Here is a 22189-nt window from a genome sequence, read left to right as displayed (position 1 = left end):
AAATTCCAGCACTCTGCTAGGCACAGGAACACAAAGGCAAAAACCAAAACCGTCGCTGCCCTCAAGGAAATTATATTCTGTTGGGGGATACAACATGTCAGTCAATAAGGGAATATCAATCATCCCCATTTTTACAGAGGAGGAAATTGTAGCTCAGGCATGTTGTGACACTCAGAAAATAAAAGCGAACGTGTAAGTAACTAACTGACATCACACAGTCATATTTTTCGCAAATAGTATTTTATTTTCCAATTACCTGTAAAGATAGTTTTCAACATTCATTTTTTATAAGATTTTGAATTCCAATTTTTTCTCCCTTCCTCCCGCTTTCCCCCCTTTCCCAAAACAGCAAGCAATCTGATACAGGTTATTCATGTGCAATCATGGAAAACCTATTTTCACATCAGTCTATCATACAGTCACTATTGGAGGGCCCATCCTTTGCATTTGGCTCACCTGTCTGGCGTAGATAGGATTTTTACCATTAGAAGGGCGTCATCCTATCTTCCCACTCTTCTGGATAATCATGGCACCTTGAGTGCCTTCTCTCTCCACACAATGGCTACCTCATCCACTCTCTAGTTTTCCCTCTTTGCTCATATCCTAACTGCCCTACTTTAAGCTGCCTTCATCTCAATTTTCAGGAGATCAAGTTTATACCCAGGTAAATAATTGATAACAGGTTGATAGGTGGGATTTTCAGCTAGTGTGGCAGATCTGAGAGAGAAACAATTTAGGGGGAGAGAGACCTTTCTGTTGTCCCTTGAATAAGACCACATGAGCACCTACCCCTGGCTCCCCATTTGGAAAACAAGTCATCCCTGTTTGCAAAGGCAGGTTAAAAGAGAAAAAAAGAACTAGAGAGAAATTATGCAATCTCTTTAGAGCTATAACCAATTCAAAAACCTATTTCCCTTGATGTTACGATTCATCTTAATTTCATATTTTATATTCTTCAGAAACAGATTGACCTCAATACTTCTTTTGTAAGGCTGGCAAATAAGGCCTTCAAAAACAGATCCTTTAACCAAATTCCCAAAATTCAATGATTATCCTCCTTTCCTATTTCATGTCTACACTGGTAAAAGCAGCATTGTGGCATAGCAAGGTGGGAAGCTTTCATATACTTTGGCATATGGCTTCACTGGAATGAGCATCAGATAATAATGGTGACTTTGGTGATTATTGACCAAGTAGTAATTTTTAAATTTTTTGGGGGGGCAGGGCAATTGGGGTTAAGTGACTTGCCCAAGGTCACACAGCTAGTATATGTGTCAAGTGTCTGAGGTCGGATTTGAACTCAGGTCCTCCTGACTCCAGGGCCTATGCTCTACTCACTGCGCCGCCTAGCTGCCCCCAACCAAATACTAATTTGACTTCTATTTAGCTCATTTCAATCTAAAGAGGGAAAAGTTAAAGAAAATTCTTACTTGATTTAGAATTTGTTGGATTCTACCCTTAACCCTCTGAATCCAGCATAATCAAGTTTCTTAAATTGCCAAAGGTCCTTAATTTCCATGGCTATGTATTAATAAGTATGGTTTTTAGGGGATTCTTTGTTTTTTCGTTGTGGTTTTTTTGGCTATGAGAAAATATGCACATCTGTATGATAAACAGCTGTGGAAACAATGAATGTGAGCTTCAACAGACTTGGGGCATAGAGGAGAATAGAAGGGCCTGGCGTGCTTGGGGTCCATGGGGTCACAAAGAGTTGGGCATGCTTGAACAACAAAAGGATAATTAGCATGATTTTAAGGAGGTTTTCAATTAGCAATAAATCAATAATCATTTATGAAGCACCTACTATGAGGCAGACACTGGTGCTAGGGGACACCAAGACCAAAAAGAAGATCGCCCCTGCCCTCAAAGAGCTTACGCTGTATCAAGTGGGTAACAGCTCATCTGCTGAACCAACTAGTTCTAGAAATGGAGAGTAACAAACAAATTTTTTTAAAAAATCTAATTTTTGTTAACTCTACAATTTGAAGTGGTTATACCGAAAATGACTTGTTTGGAAGGATTAGAAGCAAGTTTCCAGTGATTTCCGAGAAATATCTTTTATCTTGCTACTGCTGAACTTGATGAAATGTCAGTAAGGATATTTTTTGGAGGAGTAGAATGCTCCAAAGACTTTTTTAGCTTATTGAAATCAATAAACTGGCCCCTTTATCCTCCTTTCCCTAGGTCAGTAAGCTCTCTAAAGGCAGGGAGTGTGTCTTGTATGATTCTTCATTGCCCCTTCCTCCACTCCCAAGGAGAACAGCTACTGTGCACAGAGATGCTCAATAAATGTTGAATTAGTGAAGAATTCCTCAGGCTCAGTCTGGAGCACCACCAAGGGCAAGTTATATAATTCCTCTGAGCCTCAGTTTCCTCATTTGTAGAATAGGGGCAATACTACTTGCCATATGTACCCTCACAATGAAATGATTGTAAAGTACTGTATTCCATATAAGACTATAATAGTACCACTATAGATATGTGCCAGATATTATTACTGTACTGTCATTGAGAAGAGAAAAGAATTAAATTATTCATATCAATCATTTGCCACAATGGTAGTGAATTGATTGAGAGACAATTTCCACTGGATTACTTCGAGGCAGCAGACAGAATCCTGCTGGGCCTGGTATTTGGAAATGCTCAATTTAAAACCCATCTCTGATGTTTATGACCTTTGTGAGTCTAGGAAGGTCCATTAGCTTCTGTGGGTCCTAGGTAGTGCCCTAAGATTAACTACTAAGTCTTGGATGGGTCATGATCTGGGCTGGTGGACTGGGTACACACGCTGGGAGTTCCCCATCATGACAAAATCATAGAGACTTTGTGAGTTTGCTTAGTGTTTGGTGTTCCTGAAATCTTCTATTTTTTAAAAAAAATGATGAGATGTTATTTACTTTCCATTTACATTCATTTACATAGATTTTAATATAGTTTCCAGAGATACCATGAACTTTATTGATATTAGCATAGAATCCTTTGGAAGGGCACTGTGGCAAGATCACTGCCTACCTCAAATACAGCTCAGCATCATTTTTTTAAAAATGTATGCACTGAAAAACTGTTGACAGTCAGTCAACAAACATATATTAAGCACCGATTATATGCAGGAGATGCCAAAGCAAAAATGAAGCGGTCCCTGCTCTCAAGGAGCTTCTAGTCTGTCTCAGGGATTCTCAACCTTTTGTAGTCTCCATACTCCTTGGCTTTTGGTAGAATCTTCCAGTAACCCGGATTAAAAATGAAAGAAATAAATTCTAGAGTTAACCACCCATATACACATAAGAAATAATATATAATAAAGATTAATTGTTCATAAAGAAAACTGTCCTGTGCATAATATTTTTGATATTTTAAAGTTGTAAGCTGTATGTCAATTTACCCAATCCATTCACTAATACTACTACTTTTATAATATTTCTATTATATATATATGTATTCTCTCTATATATCTTATGATATTATTACTTCATACTACTTCAATAGAGTAATTTAAGTATTTACCTAATATTCCCAGTATTCTCTTGATAAGCTTCCAGTGACTTCTGGGAGTATATGCACCCCAGGTTAGGAATCCTTCATTAATCTTATGTTCTATTTTATTGATACTTTAAAGTAAATTTCTTATTATGTTTCTGGCTTGATACCTATTTGTTGTTCAGCTGTTTCTGTCATGTCCAACCCTTCATGACTCCATTTGGGGTTTTCTTGGCAAAGATACTGGAGTGGTTTGCCATTTGTTTCTCCAGCTTATTTTACAGATGAGGAAACTGAGGCAAACAGGGTTAAGTGACTTAATCAGGGCCACATAGCTAGTAAGTGTCTGAGACCGGATTTGAACTCCAATCTTCTTGACTCCAGGCCTGGCACTCTATCCACTGTGCCACCTATCTGCCATTATAAAAACAACAGCATTGCTTAGTAGATGAGGAGATGGCCTCTGAGTAAGGAAGACCTCGGTTCAAGTTCTTCCTCTGACTGACCCATCCTGGCCCTGTGACCCTGGGCAAATCACTTAGTATACCTGGCAAAATCCTAAGACTAGAAATTGCTGAGAAGTCACTGATTTTCATTGGTAGAAGAAGTTTCTTAACAGAAAATTCTCTAGACAGCCCCATGAAACAGCAAATCTAATTAACTCCATGAATAATCACTTCCAAGTCCTACTTTTAGGGGAGGGATGGCCCTCCAATCAACGATGCAATTGGCTAGCCATCTTGGAGTTGGTGATGAAACATTGTAAAATGGCCATCTTTTTTCTCCTACACTGTTCCTCTGAGCGCCCAGCCCTTGGAGAGAGCATTTGGAGAAACAGTGATCGAACCACGTAGGGAAGAAGAAACATGTCATGAAGTTCAAGTCAAGAGAGAAGAGCAGAGAGTGGGGCTCAGTAAGGAAGGAGGAGGGAACTAAGATTGGACGGAGAAAAGAAGGTGAGAGGCAGTGAGGAGCATGTGGGTGGATTGTCAGGACCAGATAGGCATCATGGTAGCTCCCACAAGAGCAATGCACAATTGCATCTAAAACTCTAAAAATATTTTCTTCACTGAGAGATGCTAACTGCCCTGCACACTGTGATAAGAGCCTGGAATTGCCAGTAAAAGTTCGCAATGACTGTATTTTGTGTTTTATAGCCTGTTCTGGGGGCTGCCACTTGCTTTTGGGCTCCTATTCATCAACGGAGACATGGCTATGGAGAGCAAATGGATGAGTTTTCTGGAGGCAGATATATTAGCAGAGATGAGGAAGAGAGGAAATCTCTTTTTCTTCATTTTTTAGAATCACCTTGAGACCCAATAGATTAAGATTCGGGACTCAAATTTACAGGAGAGTAACACATTGGTCATTCATAGGCTGGGGTCTTGCTTTGAGTTGGTCCATAATAGGATAATACTAATAGTAAAGGATAATAATAGTAAATAGTATAGAATAGAATAATAGGGATGGATCCATAAAATGATAATTATAGTAGCAACAATGAGCATTTTATAGTGCTTTAAGCTTTCTTTGAGCTTTTCAAATACAATAATAGTGATTATTATCATTCACTCATTCGTTTCAGTCGTGTCCAACTCTTCACGACCCCATTTGGGGCTTTCTTGGCAAAGATACTGGAGTGATTTGCCATTTCCCTTTCCAGCTCATTTTACAGATAGGGAAACTGAGAGAATCAGGGTTAAGTGACTTGCCCAGGGTCACACAGCTGGTAATTGTCTGAGGCCAAATTTGAACTCAGGAAGATGAGTCTTCCTTACTCCAGGCCCAGCACGCTATCTACTGTGCTACCTGGCTGCCCAATAATAATGATGACAGCTTACTACATGCCACACATTCTGTGCCTTAGACCTTTTGGCAGTCTGGTGAGACCTTCTCTGAATCATGTTCTTAAATGTGTAAAATAAAACACATAAGTTTACCAAGGAAGGCAATTATACTGAAATACAGTTATCAAAATATATTTTTAAAAGACCAAGTTCACATACCCCAGATTAAGAACCCTTCATCTAAATCTTAGTTCAGCTCCTTCATGTAATTGATGATGTAAATGGTCCCCTGGCCTGGGAGACAGAAGGTGACTCAAGTCCTCTGTCCCTGATTCTCTGGCTAATGAAACCTCCCTGAGGCTGGTTTTTCTCCTGTGTAAATTGGGATGATCCAATTTGCTGCCTCAAAGTATCATGTAAGGAATATGAGACGGGTATTTAAGGTGTCCCTTGTCTTGGCAGAAGAGGGTTCTCAAATATAAAGTAATTACAAGCCATAATCAGCAAAGGAGAGCAAATGCTCTGTGTGCTAATAGGACTCATGGCCCCAGGTCATCTTGGAGGGAGGAAGGCCGCATTAGACTTCTCTCTCCAGCGTCCTTCTTTGGAGTCAAACATATTACTGTAGACTTCCCATTGTAATCATGAATTTCATTTTGAGCAGTTCTTTCAATTGTGCATTATTCCCTCAGCATCTAGAAAGGGGCTCTCACTCTCCGCTCCAGTGTGGCAAGGGCTCCTTCCAAAGTGTATTTTTGAGTTACAAAATGTTACAGAATGTTAAGCCAGGTCCAAGACCAGCTTGGTTGCCTGGGCACCCTTTCTGTCACCATCTTTAAGACCCAATGCTCTGATTTTTTCAACAAATGTTGTAATATGATAAATTATTTAGGGCAACTCTTGGGATTCATGGATGGTTATAGGAGTGAAGCCACATATATGGCAAACTTGGTGCCGCTGGTACTGATGTCTCCAGCAAAACAAGCAGGTAGGTCCGCCTGCTAGTCTTTTGTGTTTGACTACTTGGTAGTGATTTGCATTTGACCTTTTTACATTTATCCTGTGTATAATTACAGCTATCCTTGCTGTCTCTCCATTAGACCCTTTGATGGTAAGACTTGTTTCATTCACTGTCTTTGTATCTCAAAGCACCTGACCCATGGTAAGGGCTTCCAAAAATGCATATTCACTGATTAATGGATAGACATAGGCTTGCCTGCCCAAGTCACAGCAGGAGACTATCTTTAATTCAGTGCCTCAGCTCTAGAGTGCTCAGTGCAAGGGCTGGCAAAGGCAGGGTCCTTCTCAAAGAAAAGCTTCTGGAGTAGAAAGCCCACAAATGGTGACTGGTGCTTTTCCCATACTGCTGGGTGCTGCCTTCTACTTCTTCCCTCTCCCCCAGCTTTATGTTCTCACTGGAAATCTGATGTTCTATCCCCCCACCCCCATCCCAGAGATGGAAGGAGGATGATAGAAATTTCTTTCCAAGTCTCAGCATTTAAAAACTCACCCAGTGTCTAGTCACATCTTTGCACATAAAGGAAGCTGATTTGTCATTGTTCCCTCTTTTGTTTGGTCTGAAATCAGACCCCATGCAGCTCTTTATGGATGAAATCCTATAGGGGTCCCCACAGTTAGCAACCTCGGGAACTGGGACATGGTGCCTAGAATTCTGATTGACATTGAAGAAAGTGTGTGTGATCTCAAGTTGTCATGTGACAGTGAAGAGGCTGCTACCTTTCAGTCAATCTAAATTAAATGTCAATCCGTCTTTTAATCAAGCATTTAATAAGTGCCTACTATGTGCCAGGCACTGTTCTGAGTGCTAGGGATAAGAAAAGGTAAAACTTGGTCCCCACCCTATAGGGTTTCACCTTCTAACAGAGGAGACAATGTGCAAACAGCTAGACACCTACAAGATATACACTGGATAAATGGGAAGTCATCTTAGAAGGAAGGACTTAGGGAGGGGGAGGAGGAAGGATGCCTAGAAAATACACCCCTGCAGGGCTGAGGCTTGAAGGAAGCTGGGAGGCAGAAGGGGGAGGGGAAGTATCCCATGGGACACAGACCAGAGAGGGAGTGTTGCATGGGACTTAATAGACACTTAAATAGAGAGGACCATCTGGTATTTCATGCCAGGGTGGGCTCTACTTCTGTGCTTATGTGGCATCAGTCAAGCAGTGGAAAGGAACATGGCAGGAATCTCTAGCCTATGCCATACCACCAAGCCAGATGAGTGGAAGGCATGAATGATATCATGAAGCATGTGGGCCCATTGTGTACTGAGAAAGAGGACTTGTAGACAGATGGCTAAATCTTTGTACTGGAATAAATAAAATCTTGGTGTACTCAAAGCAAGTTCTCAAGTGCATCATACCAACCCTCTATAGAAGACTTACACACATATACCTATCTATACACCTATCTAACTCTCTATATCTCTATCTATATCTATGTATCTATGTATCTGTCTATCTATCTATCTATCTGTCTGTCTGTCTGTCTATCTATCTATTAATCATCTTCTGGTCTTTTCTCTTTCTGTCAAGAATAAGGACTTACATGTTTTCTCTTTTCTTCTCTCATTGACCTAGTAATTCATGGGGCATGATTCAATTTTTCCTCTTTTTAGGAGGCTGAATCTGTCTTGGCCTGTGAAGCCTCATTAAAATAAAAATTCGTATACAGTTTTGATACTTTTGAAAATTAAAACAAAGACATTATTTACTGTAACAAACAAAACCAAGGTGTAGACTATATAGTCTGGACCTTTGAATTGGAATGTTTAAAAGTATCTGTACAAACTTTCCATGACAGTATCTCAAGAGCTTTGCCTGCATTGGGGGGTTAAGGGTTGTTATTCTAAAGGACCTTCCAGTCTGGAGTTCTCTTTGCTTCCTCCCTGTTCTTCTTCTCTCTCTTGTCAGGGTTAGTATTTTAGAAACAGGCCTGTCTCTTAGGTTTGCCTTCAGGTACATTATCCTATGACTGGTGTGCAGTGTAGGAAAAGGAATTATATGGGATGAGGCTGGGATTGTGATTGGGGGTCAGACTGGGGAGGTCTCACTGTTAGAATCAGGCCTCTCCTTTATTTGGTAGACAATGGGGAGCTATCTCCGGCTTTTGAGCAGAGGAGGGATATGGTGAGAGTGATGTATTAGGAAGATTTGGGGGGCAGTATTGGAGAGATTCCTTCCAAGACAAAAGACAATTATGGTACATAATTCTTGGAGTCTTTGATTTTCTCTTAAATGTGTTGCTGTTGGGGAGAAATGATTCATTTCAATTTAACAAACAACAAATTGGTGTTCCTGGCTGTGCCCTCTGGGGCCAAACCTTATCATTCAGGAAATTCATGAAAGCACTGATTATTTCCTGCCTTTGATAATAACATCAATAACTCACATTTATCTGCCCACCAATTCCACAAATGGCCTTCTTCACAAGGCCCCTCTGAGGTAGATGACGCAAGCATTGCTTCCAATTTATTGATGATGTATTCAAGGTGTTTGTTCACACAGCTGGAAGGAGTCAGAGTTGAGCTTTGATCCTGGTCAAGTTGCCTGAAGTTGGTAGGAAAATTAGTAGCAAAAATCAGGTCCCTTGTTTCCAATGATTTTTTCAATATTCTCTAATCAGGGCTCCCTCACTGGGTTACAAGTCAGTCAATAAGCATTTTCTGAGTGTTCCAGGCACTGTGCTTAGCTCTAGAGGTACAGAGAAAGGCAAAGATACAAGTAGATGTAAATGAATTTTCATTATCTGCTATCATAGATTATCTGAACATCTGGAAAGATCATAGGGTCATGGAGTTAGAACTAGGAACCACTTTGCCAAATATTGTATCTGGTTTCCTCATTTACAGAGAAAGAAACTGAGACTCAGAAGGGATAACATGAACTGAAAAAACAGAGTGTGAGGACTTGTATACTGCTTGTGTGATCTTGGATCTATCACTTCTTCTCTGGGCCTCAGTGTCATAGAATCCTAGATTTAGAATTAGAAGACATTTCAGAAGCCTCTGAGTCCAACCCCCTCATTTTACAGATGAGGAAACTGAGGCAGACAGAGACTAAGTGACTGTCCCAAGGTCACACAGCTGCTAAGTATCTAAGGCTGGATTTGAACCCAGGCCTTCCTGACTTTAGACCCAGTGTGGCTCCTCTTTAGAGAGAGAAGTTTGGACCTGCCAATAGTACTGAGGCCCCTTCTAGCTCAAAATTGGGGATCCCTGTTGTGGGCACAGCATTAGAGAAAACATACTGCAAGTTTCAAAAGGGGGGAAAGGGACTAGAAGAGGGATGGGGGATGGGAGGTGAAGATTCCCAGGGAAGCCAGTTAGAGGCCAGGAAAACAGTGAGTGTTTATATGCAGAGAAAGGTGGTCCCTCAAGGAGGAAATATTGATGGAACAAATAAACGTTGCCAACCTTGAATCTTACCCAAGGTCATGCGGGTTTTCCTTCTACCCTTGTGGCAAAGGCTGTTGTACATGTGGAGGGCTCCCAGGGAATATTGATGGCCAGCGGTGGGACAAGCACAGCCCTTGCATAATTGATGAAGTTGCCTCCAATTTCCAAAAACAAACAAACAAACAAGCAAAACCACCATGGTTGACCTCATTGTCCTAGAGGATTCACCAGTTTGTATGTGACAGGATTACCTCATGAAACTTTGCTTTGATGACATGTGCCTTGACCCTTGGCAGCACCGTGGGGGTGTGCGCCCTCATTGAGATGAAAACACCTGACAGGAATAATCTCAGGGCTCTCCTAGACTCAGCAAGTATTTCTTAGTCACTTTTTTTCTGCCCCCACCAATGCACTAAGCACTGGGGTACACGAAGAGGCAGAATCTTCCCCTAGGCAGCTAACTGAACAGCCCTACTGTGCAGACAACACAGAACCCTCCAAGGACAGAGAAGATAGAGACAGAGGGAAGTGAAGGACTCACATGGCCATCATTTGCCAAGTGTCCTCCATTCTGCCTGCCTGGAATGTCTCCCTTCTGGCCCCTTATCTCCTCTGATGCTGCCACCACCTGACCATGGCGACCATGAGAGTCTCACATTGGTCTCCCTGGCTGCCGTTTCTTGCCCCTGTAGTCCATTTTCCTCACGACCACCAAAGGGATCTTCCTTAGGGACAGGTCTGACCACATCATCACCTGCTCATTCAACCCCAGGGACCCCATATTGTTCTAGGATCACATACAAACTCTTCCTTTTGACATTACACAAAATAGCTCCAACCTACCTTGCCCCGCTTGTCATTATTATAATTAATCATCATAATAGCTAGCTTTGGCATAGTGCTTTAAGATTTGTAAAAATGTGCTAACTCATTGTTACATTTCTTGAATTCTGGGGTCCAGCTATAGGTTCACTTGCTGATAGCACTCACAACACTCCCTCCTATCTCCAGACCTTTGCTTGGGTTATATCTCCTCCTGGAATGCCCTTCTGTCCTCCCTTCTTCCTCATGTCTCATAAAATCTCTAGTTTTCAGCTCGTGTGTCACATTTTAGATAAGGCATCTTCCAAAAGCTCCTTGGTGAAATAGCCTGGTATGATATATCTATAAAGATACACATACACACGTCAATGTACATACCTACACATACACACATACATACCTACACATGTATACATGTGTACACATGCACATATATAACCCATGTTGATATACAATGCCTATACATGCATATAAATATGTGCACATGAATGTGTGTAATTGTATAAGCTTCTGTGTATACTGTCACACTTTTCTAGCACCATGCTTGGCCCATAACAAGTGTTTAATAAATGCTGATTGATTAATTGCTGCTTCATTTGTTCTGCTAATCAAGTGTTTGGTTCAGGACAGCCCTGCATTTGGGGGAAGGGCTGCTGGCAAAATCAGGCTTAGCCGAGAAAAGCCCCAACTCCTCCTTAGGAATCTGGGAAGACCTAAATTGAACAAAGTGGGAAGCTTCTGGCTTCCCTGGTTCAGGAGGAGGAGAGTTTCCTCACACCCACGTTTTCCCCAGAGACATCTCCTTGGGTGTGGGGGTCAAACAGAAGATGAATTGTAATCACTGTTCCCTAAGAGACATCCAAGAAGGCGGAGAGGAGAGGGAGAGGGAGAAGAGAGAAGAAGAGCAGAGGGGAGGGGAAGAGAGAGGAGGAGAGGGGAGGGGATGGAAGAGGAAGGGGGAGGGGAGAGGAGAGGGAAGAGGAAGGGAGGGAAAGGGGGAGGAAGGCAGGGGAGGGGAGAGGAGAGTCAGTAGGCATGGTGTAGTGAGTAGATAGAGGTAGGGGTAGAGATAGTAGTAGTAGAGAATACGGTAGATAGAGACAAAAGAAGAGAGCTCCAGAGAGAAGTAGGAAGGGGGTTGGAGAAAAGGGGAAATAAGCTCCAGGGCAGCTTTTCAGTGACTGCTTAAGGCTGCCCTATATCCCTCTTTGAAGGGAACATAAAGCCACCTTTCAGAAGGGCTTGAATGCTTATTTCTATAATGATCTGAGTCCTTCTGCAGTCCCCATTAGCCCATCCACCCAAGCTGGGCAGTGTACATGTAGAAAAGCTACTTCACCCCCTGGAAGCTATCTGTACATCTTGTCTCTTAGCTAAACTGTAAGCTTCTTGAGGGCAAGGGTTGTTTAGTACAGTCTTTGTGTCTGCAGCCCTTGATATAGTGCTTGCCTCATGGTGTACTTTTAATGAATGATTGTTGAATCGATTAAGAGCAACGAAGAGACTTCCATTAACCAGACAGCTTCTGAAGTGATTTTTCCCCCACTCTCTCTCTCGATCTCTCTTTGTTCCTCTGTTGTTTTCTTTGTCTCATACCCTCATCCATTCCTCTCTTTCTCTTCCTTTATCCTCCCTCTCTAGCTTGTTCCTCTCTCCTTCCCTTCTCTTCTCAATTTTCTCCCTCTCTATTTCCCTTCCTCTCTTCCTCACACTCCTCCCCTTCCTTTTCCCCTCTCTGTCCCCCTTCCTCCCTTCCTCTATCTCCCTCTTTCCCATTCCTTTGCTCTTTTTCTCTTTCACCTTCTGTCACTATCCTCCCTCTCTCTCCTCTTCTCCCTTCTCTACCTCTAATCTCTGCCACTGTCTGTCTCTGTTTCTCTCTCTATTTCTCTCCCTTTCCCCCTCCCCCCTTCCCCCTCTCTACCTCTTCCCTTCCCCTTCCTCTGTATTCCCTCTAAAAGCAGAATGACTAATACTTATTGACTTTCTTCAAGGATATAAGTTCATTCATCACAGATGGAAGATGCCTCAAGGGAGAAATTCTATTGTGGATGTGATTGTCACCAATGGGGGAAAGTAGTTGAGGGTTTGATGGGAAACATGGGGTCCACAAGGACTTCCCCTCATGATTTGTGACAGAAAGGAAGAAAACCAAACGTAGTAAGACAAATAGAAGTACTACACTTGGGGAGAGCATCTTCAAAGGGTCAAGGGAGAGGGTCCTGTAAGCTGCAATTTTATCCAGAAAGTAGACCCAGGGGCAGCTAGGTGGTGCAGTGAGTAGAGCACCGGCCCTGGAGTCAGGAGGACCTGAGTTCAAATCCGGCCTCAGACACTTGACACACTTACTAGCTGTGTGACCTTGGGCAAGTCACTTAACCCCAGTTGCCCTGACCTCCCCCCTCCAAAAAAAAAGTAGACCCAGGAGACATGGGAAGTTCCTAAGAATGAAATTTGGATGAGACAAAGAGAAGTAGTTCCCATGAGGAAGAAAGAGAGATGTTTGAACAGACAGATGTGGTACATGGAGAATAAAATAAATGATTATTTTTGAGATTTTTGAAAGATACTTAGAGAAGCAGCAATGTGGTACAGTAGATGGAGAAATGGCCTGTACAGCCTGGGTTCTAGTCCACCTCGGACAATGAACTAGAAATAAGGTGATTCTCACCCACGTGGCAACTAGCTCACTATGACTTATATAAGTCACCTGATTTTTCAGGAACTCACTTTCCTTGTGTGTAAATTTAGGGGAGTAGATCTGGTCCATCAGTCCATATCTGTTAGACAGGCCGTAGGGCTGGAGAATGATCTGGACCTGGAATTGAATAAAAAGAGGAGGTCAGGTAGGATTCCATTTGGGAAATTGTGCATTTCAGCCCGTTAAATGATTCCAGATGGCTCCTTGTAGCAAAATTTTTTGATATTAATATTCTCCTCATGATGCTGAAGTTCCGTGAGTCATATAGCACCATGATCTCAGTAGATTCATTATCAAAGATGACCTGAAGAACAACGGAAAGAGGCATAGCGGTGTAAGCCAGTGATGACATATTATCTGGTATGAATTTATTCATGATATGTGACATAAAATATACTATTCAAGAACATGTGCTATCGGGAAAGGAGGTGGGCAGATAGAGCCCTTACTGTGTACCAGACATTCTGCTAAGTGCAAAGAATGTAAAAATAGGCAAACCAAACAGTTCTTGCCCCCAAGAAGCTTACGATCTAATGGAAGAAGACAATATATAAAGGGTGGCAGTGAGCTGGTTTGGGAATGGTTGGGAAATAGATTGGATGCCTAGACCCAGGCAAGATAAGCCTAAACTCACCTATGAGAGCCTGGAGTCCCAGCGGGTAAAGTCCATAATTCTGGGGGATGGACAATGAGGAAAGTGGCCAGAGTATAGGCTGTGTGGTATGGAGTTGGATGGGAAGTAAGATGGCAGCCAGTTCTGAGCAAGGTCAAAAGAAAACTCACCTATCAGAGTATGGAGTCCTAGTGGTAGGATCCAAGGTTCTGGTGGTGGGCAGAGGAGAAGGAAAATGGCCAGAGTGCAGGCAGTGGGTTGTGGAGGTCTGCTTTCAAGCAAGGCAGAATAAAAGCAGAGTGAAACCCTAGAGGCTAAGGTTCTGGTTGAGGTAGGACAGTTGGGAGGGGGGTGATGAGGATGAGGGCTGGAGAGTAGGCCTCATGGTGTGGAGTCACGTCGTGAGAACAACAGATAGCAGGCACAGCCTGAGTGCTCCCCGGGAATCCATGAAATATTTAGAGCATCAGAAGACAGCCTCCAGCACATTGGATGGATGCTCCGTGGGGGATTTATGGCAAGACATAGGTCAAAGATTGCTGAGGCTAAGCAGTGGGATTTGCACTAGTGAAGGGAGTCTGCGCATTACGGAGATTTTATATCCGTTGCAGTATGCAGGTGAAATAGAATCAACGAACTCTAAGGGATCTACCTGTTCTAAGATGTGACATTAACCTGGCACAGATGAATCCCTCTGGAATACCTGTTTCTTTTCTCACTGTAAACATGGCTGATGGTGTTTCCCTCTAGCTGTATTTACAGTTTCTTCAGAATTATAGACAAGGCAGCTTGGCCTGTCGGAGAGAAAACTCACCTCCACTCAGGAGTTCCAGCCCCATGCCTGACATACACTTACTTTGTGATCTTAATCAAGTCTAAATTACATAAATTGCAATTCCCTAAAATACCGAGCTGGTGTCTTCTTCATGTGAATGAAATCATGGGTCTGGTCCAAAAAGCCAAGCCCAGAGAGAAACTGTTCAAACCAAAAAAATTAAATAAAAATGTAATTAATTAATTAATTAATGAAAATTAAATGAAAAAAGCCAAGCCCAAACATTCAGATGGGACCTAAGCAAGAAGACACAGAGCTGACATTTAATCTAAACAGGTTTTCTTCAATAAGATCAACTTGTCGGCATCCGAAATTTTTCCTATCCTCGATAGATGTCCTTCCTTGGGACGTAAAAACTCTTCTTAAAATGACTGATTTCTCTGGCTTGTTTACTTAAAAATGATTTAATCAGTGATATGTCAGCCCCTGATCCAACTCTTCAGTCTATTCCTTTATCTGGGTGGCCTGGTTATAGTTTTCCTCTCAGATTTCCCAGGCTCCTCCACCCTTGCTCCCATTTCCAACTGTCATTTCTGACACGTATCTGTTTGTCCAGATATTTCTATTTAACATCAGAGAAAGTTTGACCCGGGGAAGTTTTTGAAATTAAATTTCTTTTGGAAACCAATATCATGAACTGACATGCAGAAGTTCAGATATCATCTCTTCCTCCTCACCACATGGTTTTTAAACCTTTACTTTCTCTATTTTTTTAATCCATCTTACTCTCAATTTTGGGGAAAAGCCTCCTAAGCTGGAGTGAGGAGACAGATGTGGATTTTACTTCTGGAAGACGTTGATGTGGTGTCTTTATGTTTTTAGCTACGTTATGTCTCTGGGCCCTGGTGTTCTGATCCATAAAAATGAAAGTGTTCACAGCTAAGGGACCTTCGAGGTTACCGAAGGCAGCCTTTTGATTTTAAAGATGAGGAAACTGAGGCCCAGATACTGGTTAATTTGCCCTAGATCACAAGGTAGGAATTTGAACCTATTTCCTCTGACCCCAGAGCCAGTGATTTCCATATCCTTCTTACTTTAAGGTGTTTTCTAAATTTAAGTCCCTATATTTCTATGAACAAAATGTATCCAGCAGTCATTCTCAGGCTTTATATGCTGGTTTTTCCTGCATATATCACCCATCTTACCCTTAAATTAAGAGGAGGGATGCTTTTAATATTCTTATCCTTTCCAGTTTCTTAGAAGAAGAAGATCTAAGACCACCTGCCTATTTGGGTAGCTTCCATCTCATTCATTTCCAGCGAGAGAGGCCAGAAATAGACTCTTTCTTTGCCCTCTGATAAATCATAATGACTGAGATAGAAAGACTTTCCCAAAATAAGTGTGCCATGACCTCTGGATGGCTGTGTTCATTCCTATGTGTAAGGATAGATATACCTAGAGAAACAACAGAATGTAGGCTCTTGTCTTCTCCCCACTCCCACCTCCACCCCCCCCCCCACCCAACCCACCCCCGAGCTTTCACCTGAGAAGTTCTAGTTTGAGCATCTGGAATAATTCTTCTTTTGTTTTTCCTTTAGTGGCACAAAACCACAAAATTATTAACATAATGCTAGGTACAGGTGCCAAGCTATTTTTAAACATTCAAATCAGCCAACGCCTACTCTCCCCAAACTATGAGCTTTCATTTTACTTAAAGAAAAAAAAATGCCCATGTCAGGTTTTCTATATAAGATACTCCCCTTTGTCTTTCTCTGCAGGATTTAGCAATGGGCAAGTCAAGCATCTGGAATTCTGTGCTTGGCTGAATGGTGGTAGCTGAAGTATCTGGACTCAGCCTCTGACCTCATCTGCTGAATAGAGACATGATTCTGGCTTATGTTGCCGTAGCAATAGAAGTTAGTTAGTTCATCCAATCTGGGAGCCTTCCTTCTACCTGCCTCCTAATCTCATTTGCTTATTCTGCCCAGGTGGAGAGGAAGCTAGATTTTAATACGGAACTCCCAGAATCTAGCATAAGGCCTTGTGGATGGTGGGAATTCAATAAATATTTATTGAGTTTAACCGGGGATACTAAGATAGCAATAAAATAGTCTCTGTCCTCAAGGAGCTTCTATTCTATTGGAGGAAGACCATACGCATACCATATGTTTGTGTGTATCATAGATAGCATATATACATATACACATACACATATTGTCCCTCCCACTTATATGTGCATGTAGGTGGAAAGAAAGGAGGAAAGTTAGAAGGGAGGAAAGGAAAGGAAAAGAAAGGAAGGAAGGAAGGAAGGAAGGAAAGAAAGAAGGGAGGAAAGGAAAGGAAAAGAAAGGAAGGAAGGAAGGAAGGAAGGAAAGAAAGAAGGAAGGAAAGAAGGAAGATCGGAAGATGTCACGGTCCTCTTTGAAAACAAAGGACAAACAGCAGCAAAACAAAGCAATGTATTTGGATATATACCTATAAGCATATATGCATATGTGTAACATATATACATATTATATATAATAATATATAATAATAAACATAATAATCTATATACAAAGTCATGTTTTTCAAAGCATTACAAAAGAAACCGATTATGTTGAATAACTGTCGTACAGTTATCAAAATACCTATTTCTTAAAAACCAAGTTCCAGGAGGGGGATAAGGTGTGATTAAGTGTAGAAAGCACAGACTGCCTGTGTGACCTCAGTGTCTTCATCTGTAGAATGAGGGGACTGGGCTAGGTGTCCAAGTAGTTTCCTTTCAGCTCCAAATTGAGGGTCCTGGGATCTTTGATTTAAAACTGAATGCACCTCAAAGGTCACAAAGTCCAACCTCCATTTTACAGATGAGTAAACTGAGGCTTAGAGATCAAATACAAGGGCCATCTGATCTTCTTATTCTCAATGAAGTCTACCACTTTGAAACATAGAGTTCTTTTTTGTGTTGGGAATTCATTGGGGTTTGTGTCATTTGTGTGCTTTGTTTCTTGTCTTAGCTACAGGATCATAGGAGGTGGTGAAAAGTGTAAGTGGTGAAGCAGAGGTGTCAGAATAACTTGAAAAGTGAATGAGGTATGCAGGGAAATGCTTCCTGTTTTTGTAATAATACTGGAGAGTGGAGAGAAGAAAGGCTGGTAGGCATTGGGAATTAAGGAACAACCAGATCAGACAGAAGGTATTACTCTTCAGAATTAAGGGAGCCATATGTGAAGTAGGAGTAGTAAGAGAAATCAGGAACACAAGGGGAGTGTGCTGCCAAGGACTTTCACATGACCTTTATTTTATTGATTTATTTATGTTTTGCACCATACTTGTGTGTGTGTGTGTGTGTGTGTGTGTGTCCATGGCTGCTTCTGGGACTCTTCCATTTTAGAGAAATGTACTTTCAATGAGATTGAAGCAGTTGTGGAAGAAATGACAAGGCTGTGGTTGCTCATTAGGGCCAATGACAGACTGCTTGGGAGGGGTGGGGAGGATGAGATCCACATTTGCCAAGTTGTGAACGGAAGTGTAATGTGATGATTCAGACTATCAAATTTAATATGAGGTATAAGGAAGCGTGAGGCTTAAGCTGGTAGACACTGAATTTGTTCAAAGGAAAAAAAACAAATAACTCACAGCAGTGTGCAAGGCCCAGCTCTGGCGGGAGGCCTGGAAGTTAGTCACATCATTAGGTGGGGTGAACTCACTCAGAAAACGTGAGCCTCCTATGATCCTCTAGCTAAGACAAGTCAATGGGAGAATTGCTAAAGAATGTCATGGAATATTACTGCTGAACAGGAAGGATTCAGAGAAGAATGGGAAGACTTATATGAACTGATGCAAAGTGAAGGGAACAGAATAAGGAAAACAAGATACACAATGACTATAATAGAAATAGAAAGGAAAAGCTATTAAATACTTTGTAAACATAATACTAAGGTTGGCCTCAGGAAATGCGCTTTGCTCCCTTGAGTGCAGAGATAGGGAATACTCATATGCCATCAGACATGGTCAAAGTTGTGGTTAATTTTGTTGATCAGCTTCCCCCCATCCTGCCCTTTTTAAACATTATTGCAAGGATTGGCTTCTTAAGGAGAAAAAGGAAGATTTGGAAAGAAGTTTTATGAAAACAAATCAATAAAAATAAATTTTTAGAAAAGGCTGGTTGTCATTTTGTAGTAGACTTTCCCTAGGTGAGTCTTGAGTCATTTATCAAAATACTCATTAAGATAACCTAGTGAATAGTGATATGGTCTTCTGATGGGAGTCACTCTCCTTACTGAAATTCAGACTATTTCTGACCATACAGAGCAAGTTTCTACAATTTCAGTCACATAAATCACGCTGTTTAGATTGTACTTTTAAAAGCCATTTTTTAAAACCTTAAAATAACTCACTAAGTGAGCCATGCAGATTTCAGGATCACGTTTACAGAATACAGGTTGATTGTGAGGCTCAGATGAATCTGCTCAAGCACTTTGTAAAACTTCACGTATGCTATAGATGTCAGTTACCACGACTGTTGTCTGCATGTTTAAGGCTGAGGCAAAATTCTTAGAGTAGATTCCTAGATTCTTAAAAGAATTTGGAAAGAAAGCTGGGTGCTCGTACCCATTGGGGCAGTAAATGTATTGGGTAGAAGATGGTTTGCTGGGAAAATAATAATAGCTACATAGGTCCCTCTTCCCACACCCAACAAACAACCTCTTTCCTAATTCTGTGACAGCAACTGACTCTGGGTTGGATGATAAAGATTTGGTCCCTGATGAAGATAGCAAGAAGATATACATGTACACAGTCAGAGGGCTTGGTTCAAATCCCTGCTGTTGCTCCTCACTCTCTTTGTGACCTTGAGCACCCACTTACTCTAAGTCTCAGGTTCCTCACCTCAACTGTAAAATGAGGACTGAATTTGGCAGGAAAGAAAGGGAATAAGCACATGTTAAGCTCCTACTATGTGCCGGCCACTGTGCCAAGTGCTTTACAAATATTATCTTATTTCATTCTCACAATGGTCCTGCAAAGTAGCTCCTGTTATTATCCCCCTTTTTCAGTTGAGGAAGCTCAGGCAGAAAGAAGTTAAATGCTCCTCATTACACAGCCAGCAAATATCAGAGGTCAAATTTGAACTCAGGTCTTCCTGACTCCAGGCATCACCTAGCTGTTTCTAACACTGTGGATTTAAAGGTCCCTCCCAAATCTAGCTCTATTATCGCATGATCCCTTTAATTGAGGTGGTTTTAGTTTTTCTTTCCTAAAGGTGAGGAAACCCAATCAATTAGTCATAATTTACTAAGCACCTACTATGTGGTAAGCACTTTGCTAGGACCTGGAGATACAAAAGTAAGAATGAAAACACCCCTGCCCTTAAAGTCTGTCTAGGAAATTAACATGCTCACATACGAAATGTGTATAAGTTAAATACAAAACATTTATGATGGTAGTGGTAGTGACAGGAGATCCAAATAAGGGTTGTAAAGAAAGAATGTCCACCTTTCCCTTAGCCGGATGTCAAGTGAAAATCTTGAACTTTCGAAACACCAGTTAACTTTGCTAGAAAAAAAATGTCTTCCCATTTGAGCAAAAGATAAAACAAATTTGCTCGTGGAACCTGTTTGGAGGTGGCCAAGTAGCAATAGCAATAATAGATACGGCTTAGTGTTGTACAATGTGGTTCAGTTGACATTGGAACCAGGAAAAACCGGGTTCAAGTCCTGCTCCTGACACATTTCGTCTGTGGGGACCCCAGGTCAGTCCCTCCTCAAGCATCAATCAGTGCCTGTGCATCTCTCTAAGACTAAATTGCAGAGAAAGTGCTGATCCACACAGGTAGAGGGAGTTTTCTCTCCCGAGAGTCCCTTATACCAGTGAAAACACAGGTCCAGTTACAACCTCCATGATTTTCTTCAGTGTGCTTTTCTAGAATTAGTAATATAATATTCCAGGGATTTCAGATCTCCCTCTGCATTTATAAGTAACCCATAAATTCTTCTAAAGAACATAAAAGGAAAAGATGGGATTGGATTTATCCAACTTCGAATGTATTTTCTTCGTGTCACACAGATACATGTACCATTTTTATGTTACTAGCCCTGAGTGGCTTTCATCCGTGCTATTGTTTAGTGCGTGAAGTCTCTCCCTTCCCTCCCCTTTCCTGCCTTCCTTATCATCATCTCTATCATGTTACTTATTCAAGATGAATCATAGACATGGGGCTCCTCCATTTTTCTCCTACAGTTTTTGTCTTTGTTCCTTGAAATAATGGGTTTGTGTAGTTCAACACAAGCTGTACCTGAAAGAATAACAGCTTATTCTACCATCATTTTTCTTTAAATACCCTTTGTCAGGTTGGAACCATGAAGCTGTAAAGGTTATTCCTCTAAGCAGCATGAGTCATCCTTTTGGTTTTTAACCTTTGGGTAAACATGTTCTGGGACTTAATCTACCCACAGATCTAGGAGGGTTAAGGTGTTCCGCTTTTGGGTTTTATTTTGTTGTTGTTTTGTTTTTTAGTATTTCTGAAATTTATAAGTACAGTGTCATGTGATATAGTGGGAAACATATGGATCTGGGTGTTACAGGACTTGGGTTTGAATCCTTGCTCTCTATAACCATGGGTATAAAACCTTACTTCTCTGGGTCTCAGTTTCCTTATCTGTAAAATGAGAATATTGGACCCGATGGCTCCAGATGACCCTTCCAACTCTGGATCTATGATCCTATGGCAAGAATGAGAATAGGATCTTCTGAAGGTTCCAGCCAACTCTGAAACCTTTGAATGTCAGTTTTGCTTATTGCTGAAAAATGTCGAGCATTGACAGCTTCCCCAGATGGACCACCTGGACAGTTTCCTGTTGTGGGCACAAACCTTCTCTTCTTGGGGCCTCAGCTGAGCATATTCCCTTTCTACCTCCTCCCAAAGGAAGACTAAAGATTCTTTCTCACATTTATTCTGCTCTGTGGGTAACTGCTGTTGGTTTCTTACATAAATGTCAAAGACGTGTTTTAAGTTCACACAAGCCACCTGTCTCAGTAGTAACCTATGAAGGGGAGCCTGGTGAGGTAATTTACATTGCACAAAAGTACTCCAGTTCATCTATTTCCAATGGATTAACTTAACCCCATTGGTTTTTTGTTATGGTAAGAGGAAGGGTTCTTTCCAGTAGATGTCTCTGAATGGTTCTAATCTGAATCTGTTCCCTTATTTTCTTTACCCATTCTTAGCATCATTTTTATAATTTCTCATGTAAAAAAATGGGCAAAAGCATTTTTTACTTTTGTGGATTTTGGTGGGGAGGAGGTGGGGAGACTGAATTGACCCAAACTGGAAATGGTATTCAAGGACTCAATGTCCTCTGTTGGAATAATGGTCTATAGAGTTGCAATTGACATTCTGTCCTTTCCTTTGAGTCGACCTGTCTGCCTTTGAAGCCTGCTGCTTTGCTCTCGGCTGTCCACTGGGCTATGGAGACCTGTTTCCTTTAGAAGTTACCACTAATTTGGGACCCAGCAGTGTACAAAGGTGACTTCACTTGTTCTTTTGTGGGCCTTCGGCAGGAGCTTTCCAAGGTGGATTTGGCTTCCTGGGCTGGTCATTCAACCGCTGTGTGCTCAG

The sequence above is a fragment of the Trichosurus vulpecula genome, chromosome 8 (genome assembly GCF_011100635.1).
Source record: "Trichosurus vulpecula isolate mTriVul1 chromosome 8, mTriVul1.pri, whole genome shotgun sequence".
Lineage (NCBI taxonomy): Eukaryota > Metazoa > Chordata > Mammalia > Diprotodontia > Phalangeridae > Trichosurus > Trichosurus vulpecula.
The sequence above is the reverse complement of the archived record's forward strand: the minus strand, read 5'-3'. Positions refer to the sequence as shown.